This window comes from Lynx rufus, unplaced genomic scaffold (genome assembly GCF_022079265.1).
Source record: "Lynx rufus isolate CCGP_SWC_20201006 ecotype Redwood Valley unplaced genomic scaffold, mLynRuf1.p SCAF_5, whole genome shotgun sequence".
Classification (NCBI taxonomy): domain Eukaryota; kingdom Metazoa; phylum Chordata; class Mammalia; order Carnivora; family Felidae; genus Lynx; species Lynx rufus.
The window spans coordinates 68,801,514-68,829,071 of record NW_025814867.1 but is presented as its reverse complement, the minus strand read 5'-3'; the positions used below and the strand labels follow the sequence as shown (position 1 = coordinate 68,829,071).

At 35.9% G+C, this 27,558-nt stretch overlaps 1 long non-coding RNA gene across 1 annotated transcript in view; it reads left to right on the top strand.

Annotated features, from left to right (window-relative positions):
* The window catches only part of LOC124526593 (uncharacterized), a 310,386-nt gene that overhangs the window by 261,876 nt on the left and 20,952 nt on the right, over positions 1-27,558 (top strand). Inside the window, exon 5 of the long non-coding RNA XR_006965700.1 lies at positions 16,338-16,447. This is a non-coding gene — a long non-coding RNA (uncharacterized LOC124526593). The remainder of the gene's footprint in view (positions 1-16,337; positions 16,448-27,558) is intronic.

Genomic DNA, 27,558 nt, shown 5'->3' with positions numbered 1-27,558 from the left:
CAGTGGTTAAGAGCTAGACCACCCTAGGGGCGCCTGGGTGGCTCAGTCGGTTAGCATCCAACTTCGGCTCAGGTCACGTTCTCACAGTTCGTGGTTCGAGCCCTGCGTCGGGTTCTGTGATGACAGCTCAGAGCCTGGAGCTTGCTTCTGATTCTGTGGATTCTGTGTCTCCCTCTCTCTGGACCTTCCCCGCTCATGCTGTCTCACTCACTCTCTCTCTCAAAAATAAATAAATATTAAAAAAAAAAAAGAGCTAGACCACCCCTGTTGGACTCCAGTCCATACTTCCTAAGTTCCTTGACCTTGTTTGTTTCCAAATCTCTGTGCTCAGTTTCCTTACCTGTTACTTGGAGATAAGAGGATTATGGTGAGGACTGAATGAATTAATTAATTTTATGTACGTGAATGATGTAAAGTGACTAGAGCCATTTCTGGCACATAGCGCCATATATGTGAACTTTTAATGCTATTGTTACTTCAACTATGTTTATTTAAATACCTATCTGGATTTTCTCATTTTATGATTTTTGACTTATTTTTACTCTGAACTTTACATTAACTTCCTTTGCTCCTTTCCAGATTCTTTTTTTTTTTTTTTTAATCTGTGATGGTTTTCTTGTAGATTTACCTGAGATTCACTTTAAAAGAGAAGGTTCCCTGAGTTAGTGGTCAATTGGAATAGAAGCATTTCTCAAAGGTTGTTCCCTGTGATCAGCCCTCTGTACTCTGGCTTCATCAGATGATCCAAGTATAGGTATAGAAGATCAACTCCTCTTGTTCTCTCAGCTTAGTTCTTCAGGAAATTAGCTTAGCTAAGGACTTGACAGGCAGGCCATGTGAAACTTTAACAGAGGACCACCAAGCTACTTAACTGGAGTGATTTCATGCTTCAGAACTCACATCCAAGCTGATTTCTCAAACATCCATTCCTCTTTTACCATAGTGTAAAAGCTTAGTGATCTTGAGCTGGTAAGTAGGGAATGGAATTTACATTGCATAAAATTTATAATAAAATGTGATAAAACAACAATGGATTTGTTTTCATTTTTCAAAGAATGATGTGATAGGAGCTTTTTTAAAACAAAACAAAACAAAACAAAAACAATGTCAGTTGTCTCAGTGCTTTGTCCCCATCTTGGGAAAGTTGGTTCTCATGTTTATCCTTGAAGAAATGATTAGTTTTAGAAGACAACGTGTCAAGCCCTCAGAATCATGTGGAATGTAACATTCTGATCTGTAGGGTAATGACTTGAAGCCATATCTCATTCTCCTTTTTCACTCAGCTGCAGCATGAGTTTGGAATCTATAGGACAGGACGGCACCCTGGAGTACAGCTTGCAGACTTCAGTGCCATTGAGCTCATAAATGGCTCAGCTGGCATCTCAGGCAGGGAGTATATGAACCAGGCTCAGATGCAGCTGATGATTTGATGTCCAGATGTGAGGAGGGAAGGGGGTTCAAAGCAACAGCAACAGCTGATTATAAAAGAGAACAATAGCAAGGGAGAGAAATTAAAGAGAAACACAGCGAGATGACAGGACTAGTTGGAGGGGGGAGTATCATTCATCTCTTGTGAAAGCCCCCACAGCAGAAAGATGGATTAATGCTGTCAGAGCTGTTATCCATTCCATCAGCTTTATTATATGGTAGAAAGCTACCTGTCACTTTCTTGGCTGCATGCAGTGGTACAATCCTGGCTCCTTTTCCCCAGTGCATCGCAAACATTTTCTTGGTTTCCTTTTTTGAAGCAGCTTTAATATTTGTTTCAATCACAGGTAGATCCATCATATGCATTTAATTTAAAAAGTCATAACAAGCAGAATTTTTGTTCAACATAAAGAGCTCATAAAACAAATGCTGCTATTTATCAACTTTAATGGATTTTGTAAAGGTCTTATAGGAATAAAGAATAAAAACCCAATGATGGTCTTACAATAAATACTTGATACTTTATTGCCTATTTATGGGGATAATCTTCTTGCCTTCCCACAATATATGGCTCTTCAAAAAGAGTTAAACTGTGGTCATGTGGTTTACTTGCCAGGAGATGGCAATAGTGGTCTGTTTCCATGTTTAGTCTTACAAAGCCTCATTCCACCAAAATTAAACTAGGTACCAAAATGATGGGGAATTCCAATTCTGTTTTCCAATGCAAAGTTATCCATTTAAAATTCTTGAATTATAAAGTTGTTTCTAATCATGTACAGCCAGATTTTTTACCAAAGGCGTTGTCATGACAGCTTTCTGAAGACCCCCAAATAATCATTTTGTTCTCCTAGAAGCAATAACATAATTTTGGGAAAAAAATCTACGCATACAATCAGAAATTTAACAAAAGCCACAGGGAATGAATTAAAATGGGAATTTGATAAGGTTATGATGATTAATGCTTAGACAAGAATCACTGAATCTTTAAGTAAGAAATCAGATCAATATCCCTTGAATTTATTGGATGAGCCTTTTAGCACTTTGATTGAGATCAGGCCAACTTTTCATTAGAGTTCATTGTGATGCTGTCACTGTTTTACCTGGGAAAGACTGAACCTATATAGTACTTTCCATATGCGTTATATACATTTCCTTTTATTTGACATTGAGAGCTACAAAACCCAACATTTTCTTCTTTGTTTCAGCTCCTAGGAAGCTCAAGTATTATTGTCTTCAGCAAGAGTTTTATGAAATAGTTTTCTTTTTCATCCTTTTATTATTAACTTATCTTTACTCTGGACTAATGGCTCAATTTTATTATACTGTACATGCATTTCAAGCCATGTTGAATCTCTTTTGGAAATACATGTGCTTTACTTTCATGAATGCAACGAAGCTGTGATCACTCTGGATAATAATTATAACCATTCTTTGCTGTGATGGTTTGTAGTTCTACCCATAGACTACATAATAATTTTCTTGAAAGCAACAGCCACAGCATGAAGGCCACCTTAATCTTTTATTGCTATGTTCAAGATGACTGCTTGCTATTTTTCAGAGAGGGCATTTCCTTTTTTCTAAGTAAAATATCTACATCTAGAATGTTTTTAAATAAAATGGTTTTCAGTTTGCTGCTCTTAGCAGATTTTTTCAATTGCTATATTTGAGTAATTTTGCTCCAGTCTATTACAAGCTCATGGTCTATTGCATGGTCTGTTGCAGTGGGTTACATGTGGTTCTTGAGGATTCCACGTGAAGCACTTTTAGTCAGTTCGAAGTAAAGAAAAACATTATTTAATATATTGTATTGCCACAGTGATTGAAAGTAATAATCTGTTATAGAAAGAAACTAAAATTTATTGAGGTGGTAGCTATTATGACAGTATTGGATCCTAGCTTTTTAAAAAAACAGGTATGGAACATTAAATTTAATATCTGGTAGAAAATTAGTTGTGTTGTCATATGTGATTAAAACAGTTTTCCCAATAATTGTTTCCATTAATGCAATTGATAATTTATATCTACTTGATTGCAAGGGTATGCTGACATACTCATAACTGAATATTAAGACCAATCATATGACTTCAGGAGTGAGTTGAATTTAACATGATTTTCCTTTTGTTTTTAGTCTTTGGTTAGACTTACTGTCATAACAGAAAATCAAGGCAAGTGCTCATGTGTTGGTTATACTAAATGGCCTGTGTAAGCTGAGCCATTGCTGGGACTATTTGCCTCTCACCACTCTTCATATTCTTTTCTGTATCATGGAGGGACGGACTCCTACAGGCTGAATTTCCCAGGCTCCCATGTCAACAGACTCAGCTAATGGGACACACTTGGAGGAATTCAAAGTGTGGGAAGGAGGAAGAAGCTGGAGTATTCCCCTACCTCCTCTCTGGGCAGTGTATCGGCCACTGGCTAAATCTCCTCTGTGTGGTCCCCTCTTCTGCTAGCATTCTTGACTACTTGGCTCTGGGGGTTTACCTCCTTCTGGACCCCTAAGCCACCGTGTTGCAAGGACTTCTTGGTGTCACTCAGCTCTGGGCTGCCTCGCTGTCTCTTGTTTGCTTTCTCAGCCTTTTCCATTTCCACCTGTGTAACCAATTTCTTGCATTAAGTGTTCTCCATTATAAAAACCTGAAATGGTGTCTATTTTCCTGGTAAAGCTTGACTGAATTATAAGATTTAGCATAAAATATGCTTAGCATGGAAATTTTCTGTGTGTATCAGTGTTATTGTAAGTTTTTTTAACATATTTTCAAAATCAGCTTAAATTTATTTACGATTTGCATCTTGTATACTGAGTGCCAGATTCTATGACTCCTATGTTTTTGAGTAATACTCTATTATATTAGAAACACAAAGAAGCATGTAAAGAAGAAAGTAACAAGAGGAAGAGGGAAAGGGAAAAAAAGTAAAAGGAACCGAAGGGTACAATATTTCTAAAAAATTATTTACAGAATTTGATCAGCTTTTAAAGTGTCTCCTCCTTCCCAAAATGTTTTTATAAAGAATATTAATTCTATTATATTTTAGTGTTACATGTGGAAAAAGGTACCACTATCCATAAACTTAGGGAAACATGAAAATGAAACATGAAAATGTTTCATGAAAATGAAGCAGCTTTAAATTTTTTTTAATGTTTATTCATTTTTGAGAGAGACAGAGCGTGAGTGGGGGCGGGGCATAGAGAGAGGGAGACAGAATCCGAAGCAGGCTCCAGGCTCTGAGCTGTCAGCACAGAGCCTGCTGGGTGGCTCGAACTCACAAACCATGAGATCATGACCTGAACTGAAGTCAGACGCTTGACCAACTGAGCCACACAGGCACCCCTAAATAGCTTTTTAAAAATAACATTGCTTCAGAGAATTTAATTTGCTGATGAGCCTTGTGAATTTCTAGGTGACTAATCTATTTTATTACCTCATCTTATAGATATCATTGACTTCAAGATTCACTTATTTATTTATTTATTTATTTATTCAACAAATATTTGTTGACCTCAAGAAGCATGTATTAGACACTATTATAAGGATTGGAGATACAAGAGTAAAGTGAGCAGAAAAAAATATCTGCCTAATTTGTAGTAGGAAGAGATAGTCAACAAATAAGTAAGTAACAGTCAGATAGTGAAGTGCTATGAAAAATAGTAAAGCAGGGAATACGGCTAGGGAGTGCTGAGGCAAAGGTGAAGAATTGCACTTTTAAACAGTATGGTTAAGGAACACTCCATAGAGCAAAAGGGGCAAGTCCTGTGCCTGTCAGACACTCCAGTGTTCCACATGGATATTACTTACAGCAACTGCTAAGCCTCTGAGCAGAGCATGGCTGGGAGTCTTGAGGAACATAGAGAATGAGATAGTATTCAGGAGGCCAGTACATTTTAAGACATCATCAATTTAAAAACAGCTTTGGGAGAAGATACTTAAAAGAAAAACAGAAAGAAAAAAATTCTGTTCCATTCAATGTACATATAGTTTTTTAAAAACTAAATGACTATAGCATACATTTATCACTGCGTGCCTCATTTTTTTGTTGGTTTGAGGCTAAGATTTTTTTCACACACAGCATCTGAAGTTTCTTCTGAAACACTTCTGGTCTCTAGTTAATGTATAACATCATGATGACATGCTGTTCTTCATTATTTTAACTTGTATTTGTACCATCCATAGAACTAACAATATAATCCAGGCTTACACTAAAGAATTCTTGGATTTGGTTCTGCATTTTTTATTTCAGTACACTTTTGCTTTCATTCTCCTCCTTAATTTAATTACATATTGCTGGAAGTTAAATAGCTTCTCTTCAAAGGCAGCTAGTACCTTTTGATATCTAACCTTACAGATACCCTTCAGAACTTGTGAATCAGTCACACCAATTCTTCCTAGCTTTGAAACACCTATGATCAGTTCTGAGATGTTTGGTTACGTTTGCCCAACATTCAACGACAGCTACTTCCTAACCTATTCCTCTACCTGCAACTAAAGAATTTCTTTTGATGTTGATTGGGAAGTTCCTTCCTTGTAGAGAAACTTGAAAATATGAATAAAAAATATTTGATCTCTGAACCCATTTTGCATCGAAGCATCACAGGAGACCAGTGTTTTGTGGAACACAGTGAAAGAAACATCTCCATGCCATTACCACCACTTGTTCCTTGTCATTTTGATAATAGCCAGCCTGACAAGTGTAGGATAATACCTCATTGTAGTTTTGATTGCCTTGATGATTAGTGATGTTGAGCATCCCTTCATGTGCCTGTTGACCATCTGTATATCTTCTTTGGAAAAAAGCCTATTCAGGTGCTCTGCCCATTTCTCAATCAGATTGGTTGTTGTTGTTGTTGTTGCTTAGTTGTATGGATTCTTTATATATTTTGGATGTTAACCAACCCCTTATTGCCCTATTGCAACCCCTTATTGCCCTATTGGGTATATAATTTGCAAATATCTGCTCCTGTTCGGTAGGTTGACTTTGTGTTTTGCTGATTGTTTCCTTCACTTCCCATATGTTTATTTTTGCTTTTGTTTCCCTTGCCTTTAGAGACAGATTCAAGAAAATGCCAGTCAGACCAATGTCAAGGGGCTTCCCACAAATGTTTTCTTCTAGGAGTTTAATGGTTTCAGGTGTTATATTCAAGTCTTAAATCTATTTTTAGTTAATTTTTGTATATGGTGTAAGACAGTGGTCCAATTTCATTCTTTTGTATGTAACTGTGCAGTTTTTCCAACACCAATTATTGAAGGTACTCTCCTTTCCCCATTGTATATTCTCATCTCCTTTGTCATAAATTAGTTGACCATACATGTGTGCTTTTATTTCTGGACTTTCTAATCTGTTCCATTGATCTATACGTATATTTTTTTATAATAGCATACTGTTTTGATTGCTATGGCTTTGTAGTATACAGTTGACTCATGAACAATGTGAGTGTTAGGGATTCTGACCTCCTGTGCAGTAGAAACTCCATGTATAACTTTTGACCCCTTTAAAATTTTACTGTTAGCCTACTGTTGACCAGAACACTTACATGTTCAAAGATCAACAATAGTTTGAAATCAGGGAGTGTGATGTTTATAGCTTTGTTCTTTCTCAGGATTATTTTGGCTATTTGGGGTATTTTAGTATACATACCATACAATTTTTAGTATAATTTGTTCTATTTTTATGAAAAATTCTATTGGAATGTTGATAGGAATTGCACTGAATCTGTAGATTGCTTTGGGTTTTTTGGACATTTTAACAATATTGATTCTTTCAATCCATGAGCTTGTTGTATCTTTCCATTTATTTGTGTCATCATTAATTTCTTTTGTCAGTGCCTTATAGGTTTTAGTGTGTAGCTCTTTCACATCCTGGCTTAAGGTTATTTCTAGATATTTTATTCTTTTTGATGAAATTGTAATTGGGATTGTTTTCTTGATTTCTCTTTCTGATAGTTTGTTATTAATGTATACAAATGAAGATTTTTCTAATAAAAATAAAATAAAACAGACTTTTATATTAATTTTTTATGCTATAACTTCAGCTATAACTGAATTTGTTTACTAGTTCTAAAAGGTTTTTGGTGGAGTCTTAAAGTGTTTTCCATATGTAGTATGTTATCCAAATAGTTTTACCTCTTCCTTTCTAATTTGTATGCCTTTTGTTCTTTTTCTTGCCTAATTGCTGTGGCTACCATTTCCAATACTATGTTGAATAAAAGTCTTGCTCTTGATCAGCTTTTCACCTTTGAGTATAATATTGGGTTTGTCATATGTGGTCTTTATTATGTTGAGGCATGTTCCCTCTGCACCCACTTTATTGAGAGTTTTTATTATATGGATGTTGAATTTTGTCAGATGCTTTTTCTGTACCATTGAAATGATTATATGATTTTAATTTTTCATTTTGTTAATGTGGTGTATCATGTTGATTGATTTGTGGATATTAGACCATTCTTGCATCCCTGGAGTAAATCCCACTTGATCATGGTGTATGATCCTTTTAACGTTTGGTTGAATTCAGTTTGCTAATATTTGTTGAAGATTTTTCCATCTATGTTTATCAGAAATAGTAGCTTGTAATTTTCTCTTTTTGTACATCCTTGTCTGGTTTTAAAACCAGGGTAATGCTGGACTCTTAGAATAAGTTTGGAAGCTTTCCCTCCTCTTCAGTTTTTTGGAATAGTTTGGGAAGAATAGGTATTAAATCTTCTTTAAATGTTTGGTAGAATTTATTCGTGAAGCCTACTGGTCCTGGGCTTTTGTTTGTTGGGAGTTTTTTGATTACTGACTCAATGTCCTTATTAATAATAGGACTATTCAGATTTTCTATTTCTTCATGATGTGATCTTAGAAGATTGTAAATTTCTGGGAATTTATCAATTTCTTCTAGATTGTTCAATTTGTTGGTGTATAATTGTTCATAGTAGTCTCTTATGATCATTTGTATTTCTGTGGTATCAGTTGTAACTTCTCTCTCATTTCTGATTTTACTTGAGTCCTCTCTTTCTTTCTTCTCATTAAAAAAATAATTAATGTTTATTTTTGGGAGGGAGGGAGAGAGAGAGAGAGACAGAGAGAGAGAGAGAGAGAGAGAGAGAGAGAGAATGTGAGCACGGGAGGGGCAGAGAGAGAGGGAGACAGAATCTGACTCAGGCTCCAGGTCCTGAGATGTCAGTACAGAGCCTAAAGCAGGGCTTGACTCATGAATCATGAGATCAAGACCTGAGCTGTAGTCAGACACTTAACCAACTGAGCCACCCAGGCACCCCTCTCTCTATTCTTCTTAATGAGTCTAGATAAAGTTTTGTCAATTTTTTTTGTTTTTTCAAAGAACTAGCTCTTAGTTTTATTTTTTCTATTGTCTTTCTTTCCTCCTTTTTTTCTTTGGCTTTTAAGTTTTTATTTTAATTCCAGTTACTTAACATACAGTGTTATATTAGATTCAGGCGTACAATATAGTGATTCAATAATTCCATGCATCACACAGTGCTCATCACAAGTATATTCCTTAATCCCCATCACTTATTCCACCCATTCCCCCACCCACCTCTCCACTGGTAATCATCAGTTTGTTCTCTGTCATTAAGAGTCTGTGTCTTGATTTGTCTTGCTCTCTCCTTCCCCCCACCCCCACTTTGCTCCTTTGTCTTGTTTCTTAAATTCCACATGTGAGTGAAATCATATGGTATTTGTCTTTCTCTGACTGCCTTATTTTGGTCAGCATTGTACTCTCTAACTCCATCCATGTCATTACAATGGCAAGATTTCATTCCCTTTAGTGGCCAGATAGTATTTCAGTGTGTGTGTGTGTGTGTGTGTGTGTGTGTGCACGTGTGCGTGTTACATCTTTATCCATTCATCAATCCAAGGACAGTTAGGCTTCTTCCATACCTAAGTTTTGGTACAAAATAGAATGTAAATTCTTCAAAGAAATATTTTTGTTGTGTGTGTGATTAAATGCTATTCAGTCACAGTAGATCCATTAACCAAATTTTCTTTGAGGTGTTACTAATTTTTTTCAGTTTTGGGAGTGGGAGTGAAGAGATTCATTTAAGTGTCACCTGTCCAGGGTCTTGGAAACTGGATGATATCATACACCTACGCTAGAAAACTCTCAGTCCTCATGGCAAAGATGCTCATCTAAGCAACCTGCCATCATTATTACTTGAAAACTGTTTCTTAAGGGGTGTTTTCCCCATAACTAAGAATGTTTTGAATACAGAGCTGAAGAATATACTGAGCAGGTTTTGTACATCATCCTTTGGTGAGAGCACATTATCAGAATTATCAAAATTACAGAAACCATTATTAAATATGTTTTCTTGTTTTGAAGCACTAACGGGTAGTTGCAGATTTAAAAAACTATTGAGTGAAATTTTATGTAGCTTAATTCAAAATAATAATGAAATGAATTTACACATTTCCAAATCTATTCTCTCTTTCTGGAACCAGCTAAAAAGTATGCCTTCTCATTCTTTCTCTGATCATTATAGTATTACTGAATATCCTAGAGAAAAAAAAATATTTGGTTAATTTATAGTGAATTAGTTTAACATTTCTTTTATTACCTCAAATTGATAATTACTTAACTCTACATTTCCTTTTTGTGACCTTTTTATACAATTTGATTGCAAACACCTTGAGTAGAGATATATTATTTTGTACTGTTTTGTCTTACCTAAAATTTTTTTCAGATTATCTGTTTTAAAACTTGTGTGGCTCTTCACTATTAAATATTGTTTTCAAACTTTTTCACCAATGTGTTTCGGGTGAAAAAGGAATAAAAATGTTATTTCTGAGGATTTGAGGCCCTAAACAGAAGCAGGGGCAAAGAACTTGAAATTTATTTCAAAGAGTTTATAGTCTTATTCTGACCTAAACATTTGTATAAATTTTGTGTTTTGCTTCATAATATATTCTTTTGTGTTGTTTTGTTTCCAGAAAAAAAGTAAAATGAATGTTCTAGGAGATAAGATATGTTTGAGCCATTGCTTAACTTTCCTTATGGTCATGCTACAGAAACCAGTCTAAGTTTTGTTTCTTTTGTTTTTTACATTTTATTTATTTGCTTATTTATTTATTTTTTAAAGTTTATTTAAACTCACATGTGCACAAGCAGAGGAGGGGCAGAGAGAGGGAGAGAGACAGAGAGAGAGAGAGAGAGAGAGAGAGACTGCCAAGTAGGCTCTGCACAGGCAGCACGGAGCCTAATGCAGGGCTTGAAATCATGAACCCTGAGATCATGACCTGAGCCAAAACCAAGAGTCAGATGCTTAACTGACTGAGCCACCCATTTTAGAATGCACAGGAAGCAGACGGAGATTAGACTCTTTTTCCTGGGGATTCCAGGCCCCCTATAGTCTTACCTTAGCTGACAGAATTCCTACCTTTACCCTTTGGAAATTACCTTTGGTTATAGCCAACTGCATTCCTAAGGCTTCTGTAACAAAGTACCACAAACAAAGTGGCTTAGAACAACAGAAATTATTGTCTCATAGTTCTGGAGGCTAGAATTCCAAAATCAAGCAGGTAACAGGGCCATGATCACTTTAAAACCCATGGGAGAAACTCTGACTTGCTTTTCCAGCTTCTGGTAGCCCAAGACATTCCTTAGGTGTGGAAACATAATTTCAATCTCTTTTTCCATCTTCACATTATCTTCCTTTAATGTGTGTCCATTGCTATGTCTAAATTTCCCTCTTTAAAAAGACATCAGTCATATTGGATTAGAGACCCACTCTAATGGCCTTATTTTAACCTGATATCCTGTAAAGACTATTTTCAAATAGGGTTACAATCTGAGCTGTTGGGGGCTAGGATTTCAACATATCAACTTGAGGGGCACAATTCAATCCACCAACAAAACCACACTCTTTTCCCAGCATATCCTATGTATTTTTCTCTCCAGGTAGAGTTGCTAAATGTAACAGACAGAAATGCAAGGAACCTCAGTTAAATTTGAATTGTAGATAAACAACAAATAATTTTTGGTATAGGTATGTCCTAAATAGTGTGTGTTGTATTCTTATATTGATTTTTTTATTTGAAATCTCAATTTATCTAAGCATTCTGGATTTGTCTGGTAATACTATGTCCATGTCTTTGCCTTCCTTAGTTTCATTAATCTATCTTTCAGAATTTTCAGTCTGATCTTTTCTTCAAGATTTGGCTCAAGTGCCACCAACTTTAAGAAGATTTTCCTGTTCTCTCCATCTGGAAGTAATTGCTTTCTCTTCTTAACTTTGGTAGAACTTTAATCTATACTTCACCTGTGATATTTACCAGATTCTACCTTGTGTTAAAATTGTTAACATATGTATCTTTTCTACCTTACTGTGTAGAAATTCTTTGGGGGCCAAAGATTTTTCTGATTCAGTTTTCTATCTTATTTAGCATCTAGCTCAGCTCCTTGGGATGGTAGGCATTCGGAAAAAAATACTTGCTCCTATTTGATTTGGCTTACTTAAATAAAACAACAGAGCTACTGAATAACCAAGAGAGATAGATGAAACAATTCCTACCCAATAGTCAAACTCTGATTCTTTAACTAAATGCTCCCTGTTTTCTCAAATGCTGCCTCCTCAGCAAACCACAGGTTTGACCTACACTAAAACTTCATCATCAGGCATAGACTCCCCATTTCCCTGATTTATTATAAAGGATTAAAGTGTTCACTGGTATTTACTTTTGATGATTTATGCCTAGATTATATTTACAGTCAGTGTGGAAGAAATATTGAAGGGTGTATTCATACCAACATTTTTCAGAAACAGCCTGGCTGAGTGTGGATTGGCAGCACATAATAGAAAGAGGTAGGAGAACCAGACTCATTTTCAATAGCAGTAATCCTGCTGTGTACTAATAATTGCAGGATAGAGATGTTCTTTATTCATTCTTCCACTTATTCAGCCAACCAATGGGTCATTATTCATTGAGTCCATTAAAAAACATGTTTATGTGGGCGAGAACTGGACAAGGCCTTCAAGGCCTTTCTTACTAGTAATTTTACAATTAAAATCCAGTGGAATTCCTTTGTATTATTCATGCTAAGGGATAGAATACATACTTTCTTTAAGTTATAATTTAAAATCTTACTATTTTAAAAAATGCTATTTTCCCTGAACTAGTAAAGTGTGGTTTGGGAAACTGGTTTGATTAATACTAATAGTCCACACTTGATAAAAAAACAAAACAAAACAAAACAAAAAAAACACATCTTTTTGTTGACAAATAAGGTTGGAAAACACCAGGTTAAAGAGGCTTCTTTGTTGTAGTCCTTCTTAGATATTTTACTATATCAATGTGTTTATGTAATAACAGGTCTAATCTTTGTGTGCTTTACTCATCAGTGGCTCCTGGTTGGCTCAGTTGGTTGAGCATCTGACTCTTGGTTTCAGCTCAGGTCATGATCTGACCAGTTCATGGTTTCAAGCCCTGGGTTGGGCTCTGGGCTGACAGTGCAGAGCCTGCTTGAGATTCTCTGTCTCCCTGTCTCTCTGTTTCTCCCCTATTCACATGTGTGCTCTTTCAAAGTAAATAAGCATTTAAAAAAACACCTCTTTTAGGGGCACCTGGGTGGCTCTGTTGGTTAAGCATCCAGCTCTTGATTTAGGCTCAGGTTATGTTCTCACAAGTTTGTGGGATAGAACCTCGCATCAGGTTCTGTGCTGACAGCATGGAGCCTGCTTGGGATTCTCTCTTTTGCTCTCTCTTTACCCCTTCCTTGCTTGTGCTCTCTCTCTCTCTCTCAAACTAAATAAATAAACATGAAAAAAAATTAAAGTTTAAAAAAATTATATCTTATCATAGGTGATCATTGTACAAAAACTTCTATTTGAGAACTAAAACTTGATCTTTATATGTAAATCTATATAATAATTTATGTGATCAGTTTCTTGCTTTGTAATTAATACTTTCTAAATGTCAACTTAGCAATATCTTTTTGTTTTCTTTCTCTCTTAAAATGGTGATATGCAAGATATGCGCATTAATGGGTTAACTGTGTATAGCAGAGTTCAGCCAGGAAAGCAGAAGTTCTATGAGCATCATGGAATAAGGAATTTATTGTAGGACACTGGCACCCACAGTGGTAGAGGAGTCACTGGGAAATGAAGGTCTGTAATGAGTTAGAGGATCAGAGAAAAGTCACTAGCAGTCCTTCTAAACCCAAGGACAGCAGCTGCTAGAGTGGGACTACAAGGAAGAGTTGACAGGTTTGTGGAAGACTGTTTTTTATGGTCTGGGGTCAGGGTTGGTCAGCAGGATTAGCCAGTGGAAAGGGGAGTTGGAGAGAAAGCAATAGCGAGTGAGGACAAGTTGTGATCTGCTCTCCCTGTGGATCTCCTTTCCATACATCAAATCATGGTGACTTTCAAAGTTTAGTGCTTCTTTGCTTCTGCCTTCCAAATCTCTGTGCACTTCTGTTTTTGCCAACTCAGATTAGAAAATAACAGAGAAGCGGATGGTGGGAAATGTAGTTCCAGCATAGGCAAATTGACAGAATAAAGCTTCCACTATGGGATTTGGGATCTATTTCTGAGTTCCTGTCAAAAAAGTGTTATTTGTGTCTTATGTCATAGTTCTAGTACTAGCTCTGCCATTAGTACTTTGTGATCTTGGGCAAGTGACTTAACACTTTTAGCTCCAATTTCTGTATTTGCTAAATGGGGTGGGAGGGCACATAGGCTCTCTCTCAGTTTTAAGATTTGAAGAGAATTATGGGAATCCTCAGCTCACCACATGCATACAATACATTAAATTATATTTTGTAGAAGCATAATAAGGACTATATACTCATATTATAGGAGTGTGATAAAAACTAGATATAAGTCTGGAAACATTCATTAGCTCCTGCAAGACCAAAATAAGAACTGAGGAGACATCGTATTCTGTAAGCCTGAGGGCAAGCTTAAGGAAGAAAAAACACAAAACAAAACACAAAACACTATTCCATTTCAGTCCAGTCTAGTACTTTTTAGTTTTTTTTAAACATTTACTTCCCAATGTCATTTCTCCCTCAAATTATTATATATTGCATTTTTTAAAGAAGTTCTAAATAATTGGTTTTTCTTGGTTTGCAATTTCTTTAGTGTGTTATAAGAGATAAAACCTGCTTCATTGGTAAATTTAATTTCCATGTGAATTTAAACGTTTAACAGAGGAAGTGGTTTTGACAATACAAAAACGAGATAGCCTTCTCTGTAATTAAAGAGCTTGTATATATAATTTAATTACTTTTGTCAACATTTATGAAGCACCTACTATGTGCCAGTCAGTCTACTAACACTGATAATACAGTCGTTCAAAGAAACACAAGCAACAGGCTAGCTTAATGCACAAACATCCATACAGATACTTTCAGTAGGAGGAACTGGATTCTATGATGGACATAGTTACACAATCTTATGAAAGCACAGACAAAAGGCAGGAAAGGCATCTTTGAAGTGGTGGTATCGGACAAAGTCAATTTTGTTTCCTCTTAGTTTTGTTTGTTATTGCTTAATGAAAGAGTTCATCTGATGAACATGAGAAAATATGAAAGGGAGATTTGATCACAGGAGCATTACATGGGAAGACATGGATCATTGTAACAATGCATGCCAGATATTGGACTGTGTACCTTATTTAATCCCAGCAAAAATCCCATGGAGTAGAATGACTATTAAAGATATTTTGTGAATGTCAAATATGTGGGAGGAGGAGACAAGAATCCAGGCTGGAGTGGTAGGGAGAGCCTGGTTCAGATAGTGAATAAACTAGGGCTTGTTTTCTGACGGAGGAGTTATACAAAAAAATGGGTAGCATAACTTTGACTAACACATAGATTTGTGTTTTTCAACTTCCTAGAAGATATTTGGAAGGTGAATTTGAAATGAGTAGGAGTTGTAAGGGTGGGAAACTATTGAATTTAGGCCTATCTTAGGAGAGTGATGGAAGAAATGGAGGAGAATGAATGAATTTTAAAAATATTTTGAAAACGTATTGCTGTACAGTATGATTAAAAACATTGAGCTATGGGGAAATCAACATAGTTATCCTCCTCACTATTAAAGGAATTATGGATGTACATACCTTATTACCTATAAATTGTAACTAAAACCTTATTGAAGTTTCAGTCTTTTCTTTTTGAGTTTGGTTGCTTAACCTATGTGCTGTCAAACTTCAGAGTAGTTCGACAGACAGTTTGTGTTGCCGACAGTCTAAGTAACCAATATTATATATATTTCTTGTTGCCTTCTTCATTACTAAAAGAATGAGGCAGCAGCACCCACAGCTAAAAACAAAACATTTCATTTCCCAGTACTTCTTGTAGTTACAGGTGACCATGTGACATAAATCTGTCTAATGAGTTGTAAGTGGGAGCCTATTGGGATTTGGGGGAAGATTTTGTTAATCTTGATAAATCTACCCCATTGTTTTCCTGCCTAAAATCCACCTGCCATGGTCAGACAGGCAAGAAGCCATTTTGTGATGGCACACCAAGAATGGTAAAGTAGGGAGACTGAAAGATGCCGTTTGCTTGAACACCTGAATCAGCACTGAGTTGCCAATCTCAGTCCTCTTGCTGTCTAAGAAAATAAGTCCCTTTCCTGGTTAAAACATTTAATTATGTTTTTATTACATATAATTCAATGCATCCTGATTTCTTGTTATGATTATATCACCTTCCCCAAAAAATAACCTCAAAAGAAACAGATTCAGGAGGAGATTGGTGATATGTTATCTCTTAAGTTTATCCAGTCAACGCATTTTAACATTCTGCAAGCAATGGAATATTCTTTGGGTGAAAGAGTGGCATTCTATAAAAAATGCAAACATTTGGGTTTTTCATTAGGTGAAATCTTTCAGCATCTTTTTTCATTAGCAGTATTATAAGAAAATATGAAAAGCTTTTGACTCCCTTTGTGAATTTATGTTTAACAGGGAGAAGAAAAGAGTTGAAGAAGGAGCCTTAAAAAAATGGCTAAAACATCCACTGGACAAGACTGAATTCTACTACCTAGTCAGACTGTTGTCAAGAGATGTGCCAAAAGGTAACATAGGGAATAAGATCAAAAAGCTAGCCTGTTTTTTTCTTGAGCTGGAGAGAATACCCTTTAAGCAAATAGTTGACAAGCAATTATCTCACATATTTTTTTAAAGACCTTGAGGCGTGGACCTTTCTTGGATATCATTTTCTTTTTTTAAATTCAGTTTTATTTTAACAGCATTTTTAAGCATACCCCAAAGGTCACAAACAAACAAACAAAAAACATCACCAATGGCTTAGGCCCAAAGTAGAACCCACTTTTTGTCGTAGATTAAAATAGGCTATTCCTCAGCAGTAAAAGTAAGTGTAAAACTGCTAAAGAAAGCTCAATCCGAACAAACTTATGAGGTCTGAACTAAAAAAAAGTTCCTCAAAAGATACTGGTAAATGGTATATTTTCAACAAGCAATGTGAGAATAATTGGACATTACATGCAAACAAGTGAATCTACACATCGGTTTTATATCTTTCACAAAAGTCAACTCAAAAGGGATTATCAATATAAATGTGAAATACAAAACTATAAAAATTCAGGAAGATAACAGAGAAAAAAAGTTAGGTGACCTGGGATGTGATGATGAATTTTTAACTATAACACCAAAAGCATGATCCATGAAAGAAAATATTGATAAGTTGGACTTTATAATATTAAAGCTTCTGCTCTGCAAAAGACACTGTGAAGAAAAGGAAAAGATAAGCCACAGGCTGAGAGAACATATTTGTGAGACATATAATAGAGAACTCGTATACAAAATATACAAAGAACTTTATTTATTTATTTATTTATTTATTTATTTATTTATTTTAACGTTTATTTTTGAGACAGAGAGAGACAGAGCATGAACAGGGGAGGGTCAGAGAGAGGGAGACGCAGAATCTGAAACAGGCTCCAGGCTGTGAGCTGTCAGCACAGAGCCTGACGCGGGACTTGAACTCATGGACCACGAGATCATGACCTGAGCTGAAGTCAGCCGCTTAACCGACTGAGCCACCCAGGCGCCCCTACAAAGAACTTTTAAACTCAACACTAAGAAAATGAATATCCTAATAAGAAATGGGTAAAAAATATGAAACACTGCTTCACCAGATATGTATCTACAAATGGCAAATAAACATATTAAAATATATTCAGTATGTTCCATAAGGGGATTACAAATTAATACAATGGGATATCAATACTACTTATTAGAATGGCTAAAGTCCAAATAATTCACCATAGCATATGCTGCAAAGGATGTGGAACATTAGGAACTCCTAATCATTGGTGTTCGGAATGCAAAATGATACATCCATATTGGAAGAGTGTTTGGTAGTAAACACAATCTTACCATATGATCCAGCAATTGTGTTCCTAGGTATTTACCCACTTGATTTGAAAACACGTCCACACAAAAATGGGTACATAAATGTTTCTAACAGCTTTACTCATAATGTCTCAAACTGGAATCAACCAAGATGTTCATCAATAAGTAAATGGAAAAACAAGCTGTGGCATGTACATACAATGGAATATTATTCAATGTTAAAAAGAAATGAGTTATCAAGCCATGGAAAGATATAAGGGAAACTTAAATGCATATTGCTAACTGAAAGAAGCTAAACTAAAGGTCTGCATCCTGCTTGATTCCAATTATATGCCATTTTGCAAAAAGCAAAACTATAAAAACAGTAAAAAAGACATGTGGTTGGCAGGGACTCAGAGAAGTGAGGTAAATGGATGAATACACAGAGCACAAGGGATTTTGGGGGCTGTGAAACTATTATGTATACTACAATGTTGGATACGTGACATTATGCATTTATCAACACCCATAGAACTGTATGACACAGAGAATAAAACTTAATGCAAACTAGGGACTTTAGTTGATAATAGTGTATCAATATTGGCTCATTAATTACAACATATCTCACACACTAATGCAAAATATTAATCATAATGGAGATTGTATATGGGGGAGGAGGGTATATGGGAACTCTCTATATTACCTATTCATTTTTATGTTAATCTGAAACTGTTATATAAAAAAGGAGTTTATTAATTTTAAAATCTTAATTTTAAATGTTAGAACACCAATTTAGTGTATGTAGCACCAGAAATTGTTAACAGGTAGTTCTAAAAGGAAAGAAACCAACAATGACCACCTTAAAGCCATGTTCCTTCATTATATTTACAAGTATTCACAACTATTCTTTTTTTTTTAAGTTTATTTATTTTGAGAGAGAAACAGAGAGAGAACAAGAGGAGAAGGGGCAGAGAGAGAGGGAGGCAAAGAATCCGAAGCAGGCTGTGTGAGGCTTGAACTCACGAACTGTGAGATCATGACCTGAGCCAAAATCAAGAGTTGGACGCTTAACTGACTGAGCCACCCAGGTGTCCCCACAACAGATCTTGAGAAGAAAAGCATATTAGTCTAATGTGTACAAATAAAGGCACCAAATCTTAAATGTTCTTCAAGTTGCCTAAGAACACACCAATAAGAACTGCTGGAGCTAGGTTCCTTCAGATGGCAAATTCCAAAGCTGGCTATACCTACCATAGTTATGTACTTGGATCTGGAATGAGCAGACCTTGCTTCACATCCAGCTCTGCCATTTTCCAGTTAGGTAACCCTAGGAAAATTACTTACCTCTGTAAAACTTAATCTCATTCTCAAAATAATAATAGTTCTACTTCATGGAACTATTATTGGGAATAAATAAAATTCTTAGCCTAAAACCTGTATCATAGTAGTCAATATACAGTTCTCTCCTCTAATCATCTTCTTCTTCACTATCATCATCATCTTCATCTTCATTATCATCATCTTCATCATCACCATCATCTGTACCAGTGGAAATAAGTAAATTAATGATCTGGGGATGTCTGTGGAAGAAGTGCAAGTCCATGGAAGAGCCCAGTTACCAAAAGCAGTGAATGAGTTTTTACAAAGAAATGGTGCAAGACTAGCCACCATTGACACAAGTTTGGGATCATATTATTCTTCATCTTTCTTCTTTCATTCAGTATTTTTATGTAGATAAAGTCAGGGGGAAAAAACAAAAACAAAATGAACAAACAAACAAACAAAAAACACAGGGCTATTACTTTAAAGGGGGAAGTGAGTTATAAACAGCTCTAGGATAGATTTGGAGCCAAAAAGGCCCTTTTTCCTGCTTGAACCTAATGTTGTGGAGATGAGGCAAAGTTCATGTGAGAATATTATCATCTGGGATTTCAAAGCAGAAACTACTAGAAAATCCTTCCCATCTTGCTGCTTCCCCATACCATAAGTGTGACTGGTAGTTTGGAGTTCTCACAGTAATTACAAAATAGAATTAAATTTCCAAGACATTTCAAATGCTTAAGAGAGAATTCCTAATATCTGAAGTTTCTAGAGTAGTGCACCACTGAAACCCACTTTGATACATGGATGAAGGCTATACCACAATGCCTGGCAAATCATAAGTGCACTATCATTGTTGAATGGATGAATGAATGAATGAATGAATGAATGACTTTTCAGTTCCCATCACAACAGCATTGCTTTTCCAGATATGCCTCTAGAAACAACTGCTGTTTGATCACTTCTCTGCAAAGTCTGACAACTAGCCAAGTTTTGAAAGCATCAGTGAATTACCACTTAATTACTCCATGTATGTGTGGTCTCAAAACACAGTCCCTAAGAGGACAGGCAGAAGATTCGGGATATCTTCTCTCTTTTCTAGACCAAAGAAAGGAGATTATTTTCTCTAACTTTCTAAATTTTTTTAAATAAAAGTGGAGCCCAGGAAGGAAACAAAATTGAGCCAGGTGCTTTGTGTGATGGGAACTCTGTTATGGACTGAATGTTTTTGTACTCCACCCCCCCCACCCCCCCGCCAAATTCATGTTGAAGCCCTAACCCTCCAATATGATAGTATTTGAAGATGGGTTCTTAGAGGTAGTTAAGTTTAGATGAGGTCATGACAGTGGGTCCCCAGAAACAGATTAGAGCTCTTATAAGAAGATGAAGGGAAATCAGAGCTAGCTCTCACTCCTCCTGTACACTTCTAAGGACACAGGAAGAAGGTAGCCATCTGTAGGCCAGGAAGAGAACTCTCACCAGATCCTGACCATGCTGGCATCTTGATCTTGGACTTCCAGCCTCAAGACCTCTGAGAAAATAGATTTCTGCTGTGTAAGCTACCTGTCCACATTCTATGGTATTTTGTTATGGCAGCTGGGCAGATTAAGACAGACTTTCTATGAGTGCACAAATAAACTCACACTTACATGGTTAATTAATCTATGACAAAGGAGGCAAGAATATACCATGGGGGAAAAAGTCTCTTCAATAAATGGTGCTGTAAAACTATACAGATACATGGAAAAGAATGAAAGCAGACCACTTTCTTACACCATACACAAAATAAACGCACAATGGATTAAAGACCTAAATATAAGACCTGAAGCCATAAAACTTCTAGAAGGAAACACAGGCAGTAATTTCTCTGACATCAGCTGTAGAAACACTTTTCTAGATATGTCTTTCCTGGAAAGAGAAACAAAAACAAAATTAAACCATTGTGACTACACCAAACTACAAAGCTTTTTCACAGGAGAGGAAACCATCAACAAAATGAAAAGGCAGCCTACTGAATGGGAGGAGGTATTTGCAAATGATACATCCAACAGGGGCTAATATGTAAAATATATAAAATATTCATACAACTCAACACTGGAAAAAACCCAAACAATCTGATTTAAAACATGCAGAACATCTGAGTGAAAATTTTTTCAGAGAGGACATGCAAATGGCCAATAGACACATGAAAAGGTGCTCAATATCACTGATCATCAGGGAAATGCAAATCAAAAACCACAATGAGATATCACCTCATACCAGTCAGAATAGCTAGTATCAAAAAGGTAAGATATAACAAGTGTTGGTTGGAATGTGAGAACAAGGGAACCCTCCTGCACTGTTGGTGGGAAGGTAAATTGGTGCAACCTTTGTGGAAAACAGTATGGAGGTGCCTCAAAAAGTAAAAAGTAGAAATACCATATAATCCAGTAATTCCACTTCTGGGCACTTACTTGAACAAAACAAAAACACTAATTCAAAAGGTATATGCTACTTTGTTTATTGTGGTATAAAAGCCAAATATGGAAGCAAACTAAGTGTCCATGAATGAATAAATGGATAAAGAAATTGTCATTTATATATACAAAGGAATATTACTCGGCAATAGAAAAAGAATGAAATCTTGCCATTCACAACAAGTGGATGGACCTGGAAGTATTTATGCTTAGTGAAATAAGTCAGATGGAGAAAGACATATAGTTTCACTTGTATCTGGAATCTAAAATAAAAAAAAAAAAACAACAACAACAAAAAAAAAACCAGAAACAGACTCATAAATATGGAGAAAAAACTGATAGTTATCAAGAGAGGAGTGTGAGAGGGTAGAGTGAAATAGGTAAAGGGGATTAAGAAGTACAAACTTTCAGTCATAAAATAAATAAGTTACAGGAATAAAAAGTACAGCATAGGGAATATAGTCAATAATACTTTAATAACTTTTTATGGTGACAGATGGTAACTATACTTATTGAGGTGTGCATTTCTCAAAGTATATAATTGTTGGGTCACTATGTTATACACCTGAAACTAATATATTATTGTATGTCAACTGAACTTCAATTAAAAAATACTCTTTGGGTGTGGTGAGAGTCATGGTTGAATCAGGAGAAAGTGAAAGAAGAAAGAGCACCTGGATGGAGTATGTAGTTCTTGCTTTAATTAACAAGGCAAAGTATATGATATCATTATGACTCAAACTAAGCTAAACAGGGCTGTACAAAGTAACCGAAGAAAGAGGTTCTCAGGGGTCCTTGCTATCAGCCAGCTGTTTTGAGGCACCAAAGCTCTTTAGTTTCTTTTGAAATCAATGTAAAATGATATAATTCAACTTAGATATAATGTATCATAATTTCATCAATCTTCAGACACACTTATTTTAGTCATATTTTCTCACATCTGAAACTAGAATGTGTTTGACAATCAATAGCATCTTACAACAATCAGTACTATTTTCTCCTGTTTAATGGCTCATAAAATAATGATATATCTTACAATTGAGCCTCATAGATTCAATGAAATATGATGTGAAGAATGTAACTCAATACTTTTCATTAGCTCTTCATGTGATTATTTTTCCATTTGTTTATTAAATATGTATTTACTTAACCAACAGCTTTCTAGTTTCCATCTGTATTTGGTAGAGAATTTAAAGGTGAATCAGGCCCCTGCCTGCAAAGAGGTCACTGCTGAGCAAGGCAGACTTGCACACAAATAAAAATGCAAAGGGCTTGAAATAAAACAGTCACAGTGAGGATGAGAAAGATCAGATAGATATGGAAAACCAGTAAGGAGATAGAAATGACGAGGAGCTGATCGATGTGCTTTAGTAATGTTTGGGAAATGGTGTGAATTTCCAGGATAGAGGATACAAAGGAAAACAGGTTCTGATAGGAACCTAATAAGTTTTAAATGTCTTTCAAACGTTCAGGAGTTGACGTGAAGGACTAGACCTCGGGAAAGAGCCCTGGAATAGTTATTTGGATGTGTGAGTCATTGGTATGTGGTTAGCATGCTTATCAATTAAATTGCTCAGGATAAACGTGTGGAGTAAAAAAAGCCAAGGGTAGAGCTTTGGGGGTCCATCAGGACAGGAGTGATCAGAGAAGGAGGTAACCTGGAGAAAGCAGTCTCTAGGAAGCCACAGAGAAGAAGAGTTAGAGGAGCAGACTTTGCCACAAAATAATCAGTAGGGTGGCTCTGCAGAGTCTATTAGATGTGGAAATTCAGATGACAGGTGACGTCATCATTAAAAGCATTCTCTGTGCTAATATTTAGTATTGTTTCCTTGGTTTTTATTAAGAAGTCATGGAATTTCCAATGACCACATGAGGTATATATTTTCATTTATTGCAAACTGCTGAGGAAATCTTTTTTTGTTTTATATGTTACACAACGTGTCTTGCATAGGTTTTGTGAAATTGAATTCCTCCAGGAATTTCATTGCAAGCAAAGTTTCTGTCATCTGCGATACTATTACATTTCCTTTAATCAGACACTGAGAATATGTAATCCATTATTTCACTTTTTCTCTTGGCTGCCAGGAAGGTCAGGGCTAAAAGAAATGCTCAATCATAGTGACCTTCTGGGCCCAGAGTCTGGACAGAATAATCTCTACCCCTTTTGCTATCTCTTTCGGGTCTCCTTTGCCTTTATCTGTTTATTAAAAGGAACTTCAAACATATTTTGAAAGGATGGGAAGTATAAATTATAAATAACTAAAAATAAATAAAAACATGACCATCATGCTGTATGTTAGAATTCATTTGATTTTTCTACTGAAATAAGGTCTAGGGCATGAGGTAGTAGTTAATATTAATGTGTAGAAATGAAGGCTTGCGTTGTTGGTCTCCCTGTGCGTGATCTGTGACAGAAGCTCTTTATTCAAACTATTTTAAGAGTTGAGCTCATGTCATTAATGATTCAGGTGCACTAATCAAATAATAAACCCCAAATCCACGTTGATTTCAATCTGTATTCAGAACACTAGGGAAAATAATCAGTGTTTGCTGAAGGAATGAGGAAAAATGGAGAGGAAATAAACGTTATTTTTAAAACCCCTTTGGAATATATTAAATAGGGAGAAAAATTTGACAGCTATTTTAAAGGTAGTTGACAACTTCTCTTAAAAATATCATATTTCTTATTAATGTGACAATTATGCCATAACATATTTAGAGATTTTAGTATAGAAAATAGTATGTTTCTTAATTATTTTAAGAATGTTGCTTAAATTTCTCTTATTGGTGATTAGCAAGAATTAGGAGTACCTTAATTTACAGAGCTCTTATGGAGTATGCCCTAGGTGTCTGTGATCTGTTTCCAGTGATGCTATTAATGCCTTTAACAAAGAGCTGATAGGAGCAGAGGATGACCTAACAATGGTAAAAGTCATAGCTACAATTTTTAGGAAATTGCAAGACGCCAGGCAGTGTGTAAACAATCTTATATGCATTGTTTGTATTAAGTCCTTACACTAGAATGATTATAACTATTTTTCAGATGAGGAAACTGAGGCCTAAAATGGTCATCCAATCTAAAGTGCCAGAGTTAAGATTTAAACCTACAATTTTAGTCCTGGCCGGTTAGCTCAGTAGGTTAGAGCGTGGTGCTAATAAACCTGCAATTTTAACCATTATGTTTTATTGGCTTGGAATTTATCCTTCTTGAATACAATTATTCTTCAAATTTTGTGTACTTTTAAATGTTTATTAAATCTCTTCTATTGTGTTTGTCACTATTCATTCCTAGTTCTGTCTTCATATTATTCCTGAACTATTGCAAAATCCTCATAATTGGTCAGGATGGATTCCTAGCATGGTAGAATGAAGAGATCACCATATTCTGTCCTCAAAGTGCAATGATAAAACTAGAGAATATTATCAAAAACAAACATTCAGAGCCCTGGAGATTGACAATGATTTAAAACAAACTGAGGGCCACCTGAGTGGCTCAGTCAGTTAAGTGCCTGACTCTAGATTTCGGCTCAGGTCATGATCTCATGGTTTGTGAGTTTGAACCCAGCATCGAGCTTTGTGCTGGACAGTGCAGAGCCTGCTTGAGATTCTCTGTCTCCCTTTCTCTCTGCCCCTCCCCTGCTCATGCTTGTGTGCACACTCTTTATATATATCTCACTCATCTCTCTTTCTCTCTGTCTCTCTCAAAATAAATAAATACACTTAAAAAAATAAAAAAAATAAAACAAAATGTGAAACACTGTTAGTGAAAAGTGACTAATATTCAGATAAGGAAAGTTTGAATCCAAGGCATTCTTACCTATAGCTGCACCCATTTTGATAATAAATAGAAAAATGGCAAACATAAATCCAAACGTGAATAATTACATAGAATAAGAATGAATTAGGCATCCAAATCAAATGCAGCCATTGTCAGACTGAAATAAAAATAAGGGAGATCTTACTCTATGCTCTCCTCAAGACACACACTGTAGATTCAGACTCAATGGACTGAGAGCAAAGAGGTGAAAAAAAAGATACACCATGCAAATGGTAACCATCAAGGATATGGAATAATGGCATTAGTAACAGACAAAATTGACTTTAAGACAAACGTATTAGTAGAAACAAGGAAGAATATTTCATAGGGATTAAAGTGATGAAAGGGTCATTTTTTCAGGTAGATACAGCAAGAATACATATATACACACAACTGATGACAGTACTCCTCAAATATGTAAAGCAAAAAATAACAAAAGTGAAAGGAGAAATAGATACATGAATAATAATAGAGACTTCCACACCTCACTATCAAAAATTGATACACAAACTAGACAGAAAGTCAGCAATGATATGGAAAACTTGAACAACACTATCTACCGCCTTGACCTAATTGACATTTATAATACACTTCAGCCAACAAACAGTTGAATTCTTTTCAAGCACCATAGTGCTTCAGCATAGATAATATGTTAGGTTATAAAACAAATTTCAATGAAGCTAAAAGGATAAACTCATACCAATTCTTTTCTCTGAATGCAATGGAATTAAATTAGAAATGAATCAAGTCCTCAGCATCATTGCAAAGCATACACAATAGAGTTCACTAGGTTTTACACCTTGTTCATCTGTACTTTATATATGCATTGTGACGAGTATCTCTAAAATATGTAAACTGCCACTGAGGTAGAATACTGTTAACTCTACCTTTAATATCCAGCTTGTGAAAAGAGGGATTGATCTAATTGATTCAGTCATAAAATACTTCCTGACTGCTTCCTATGTTCCAGGCACTGTTTTTGTTGTTGAGGATACAGTAGTGAAGAAGAAAAAAGTTCCAAAAAAATCTCTTTCTTCACTTAATAAAGGAGGAAGCTAAAAGAAAATAAATAAGTAAATTTAATAAGCATTAAATATTATGGGGATATATTAAACAGGGTATGAATGTAACTAATGCTGGGATGGTGAGGTAGGGTTGTGAATTTAAAGTCTGAAAGTCCTTGTTGAGAAGGTGATATGTGAGCAAAAACTTGGACGAATGAGCCATGTAAATATTGGAGAAAGAGCACTCCAGGTAGACAAAAGAGTAAGTGCAAAGCCTCTCGGATGGAAGTGGGCTTCCGGTGTTGGTAGAAGAGCAGGAAGGCCATTGTATCTGGAGAAGAGTGAACGAGGGGGTGGCAGGAGATGAAGTCAGAGAGGTAAGGAGGCTAGATTGTGTGATAAGAACTTTGCTTTACCGAGTGAGACTTGTGAGGATGGAATTTGAACAGAGTAATCACATCATCTAACTTTCAATAGTTAATAGAAGATTCTGGCCGATGTGATGAGAATACAATGTAGGAGGCCAAGAATAGTAGCAGAAAGGTCCATTTGAAGTCTACTGGGATTGTCCTTGCAAGACGTGATGGTGGCTTAGATTGGGGGTGAGGGCTGGAAGTAGTGAGAGATGGGTGAATTCCACGTATACAGTGTAGTGAAGGAAAACCAAAAAATACAACACGCTGGGATTTGGAATGAGAAAAATAAAGAATTTAAAAATGACTCTAAGGTCACGAATGAAAACCTATTTTGTAGGTTCATTTGAGTAATGAGCAAGGCCTCTTGCTCTTGCCTGAAGCACTTGTGGTGGACAGCTCTGGAGTGTGTCTTTGCTAATTAAGTGCTGGCTGATCACTCATGTCCTGTACTTTCCTCATTAAGGCAACTGGCTGCCTCTAGGGGAGGGGTCAGTAAACCTTTTCTGTAAAGGGCAAGACCTCAAATATTTAGACTTTGCAAGCAAGACTAAACTCTGCTGCTGTAAAAAGAACACAACCATAGACAATACATAAACAAATATGTTTGGCTCTATTCCGAAAAACCTATTTACATAAACATGTGGCATGCAGAAGCTGGCCTGCATGCCATAGTTGGCTGACTCCTGTTCGGGAGCGGAGCTTAAACATGGTATCTCCCTGTCATAAATAGCATGCACTTATCCAGCTCCCCCATCTCCTTGTAGTTTTTGTGAATAATCCAAGTTTTCTGTTCTCTTGGCTTATAAAGATTTTCTCCCC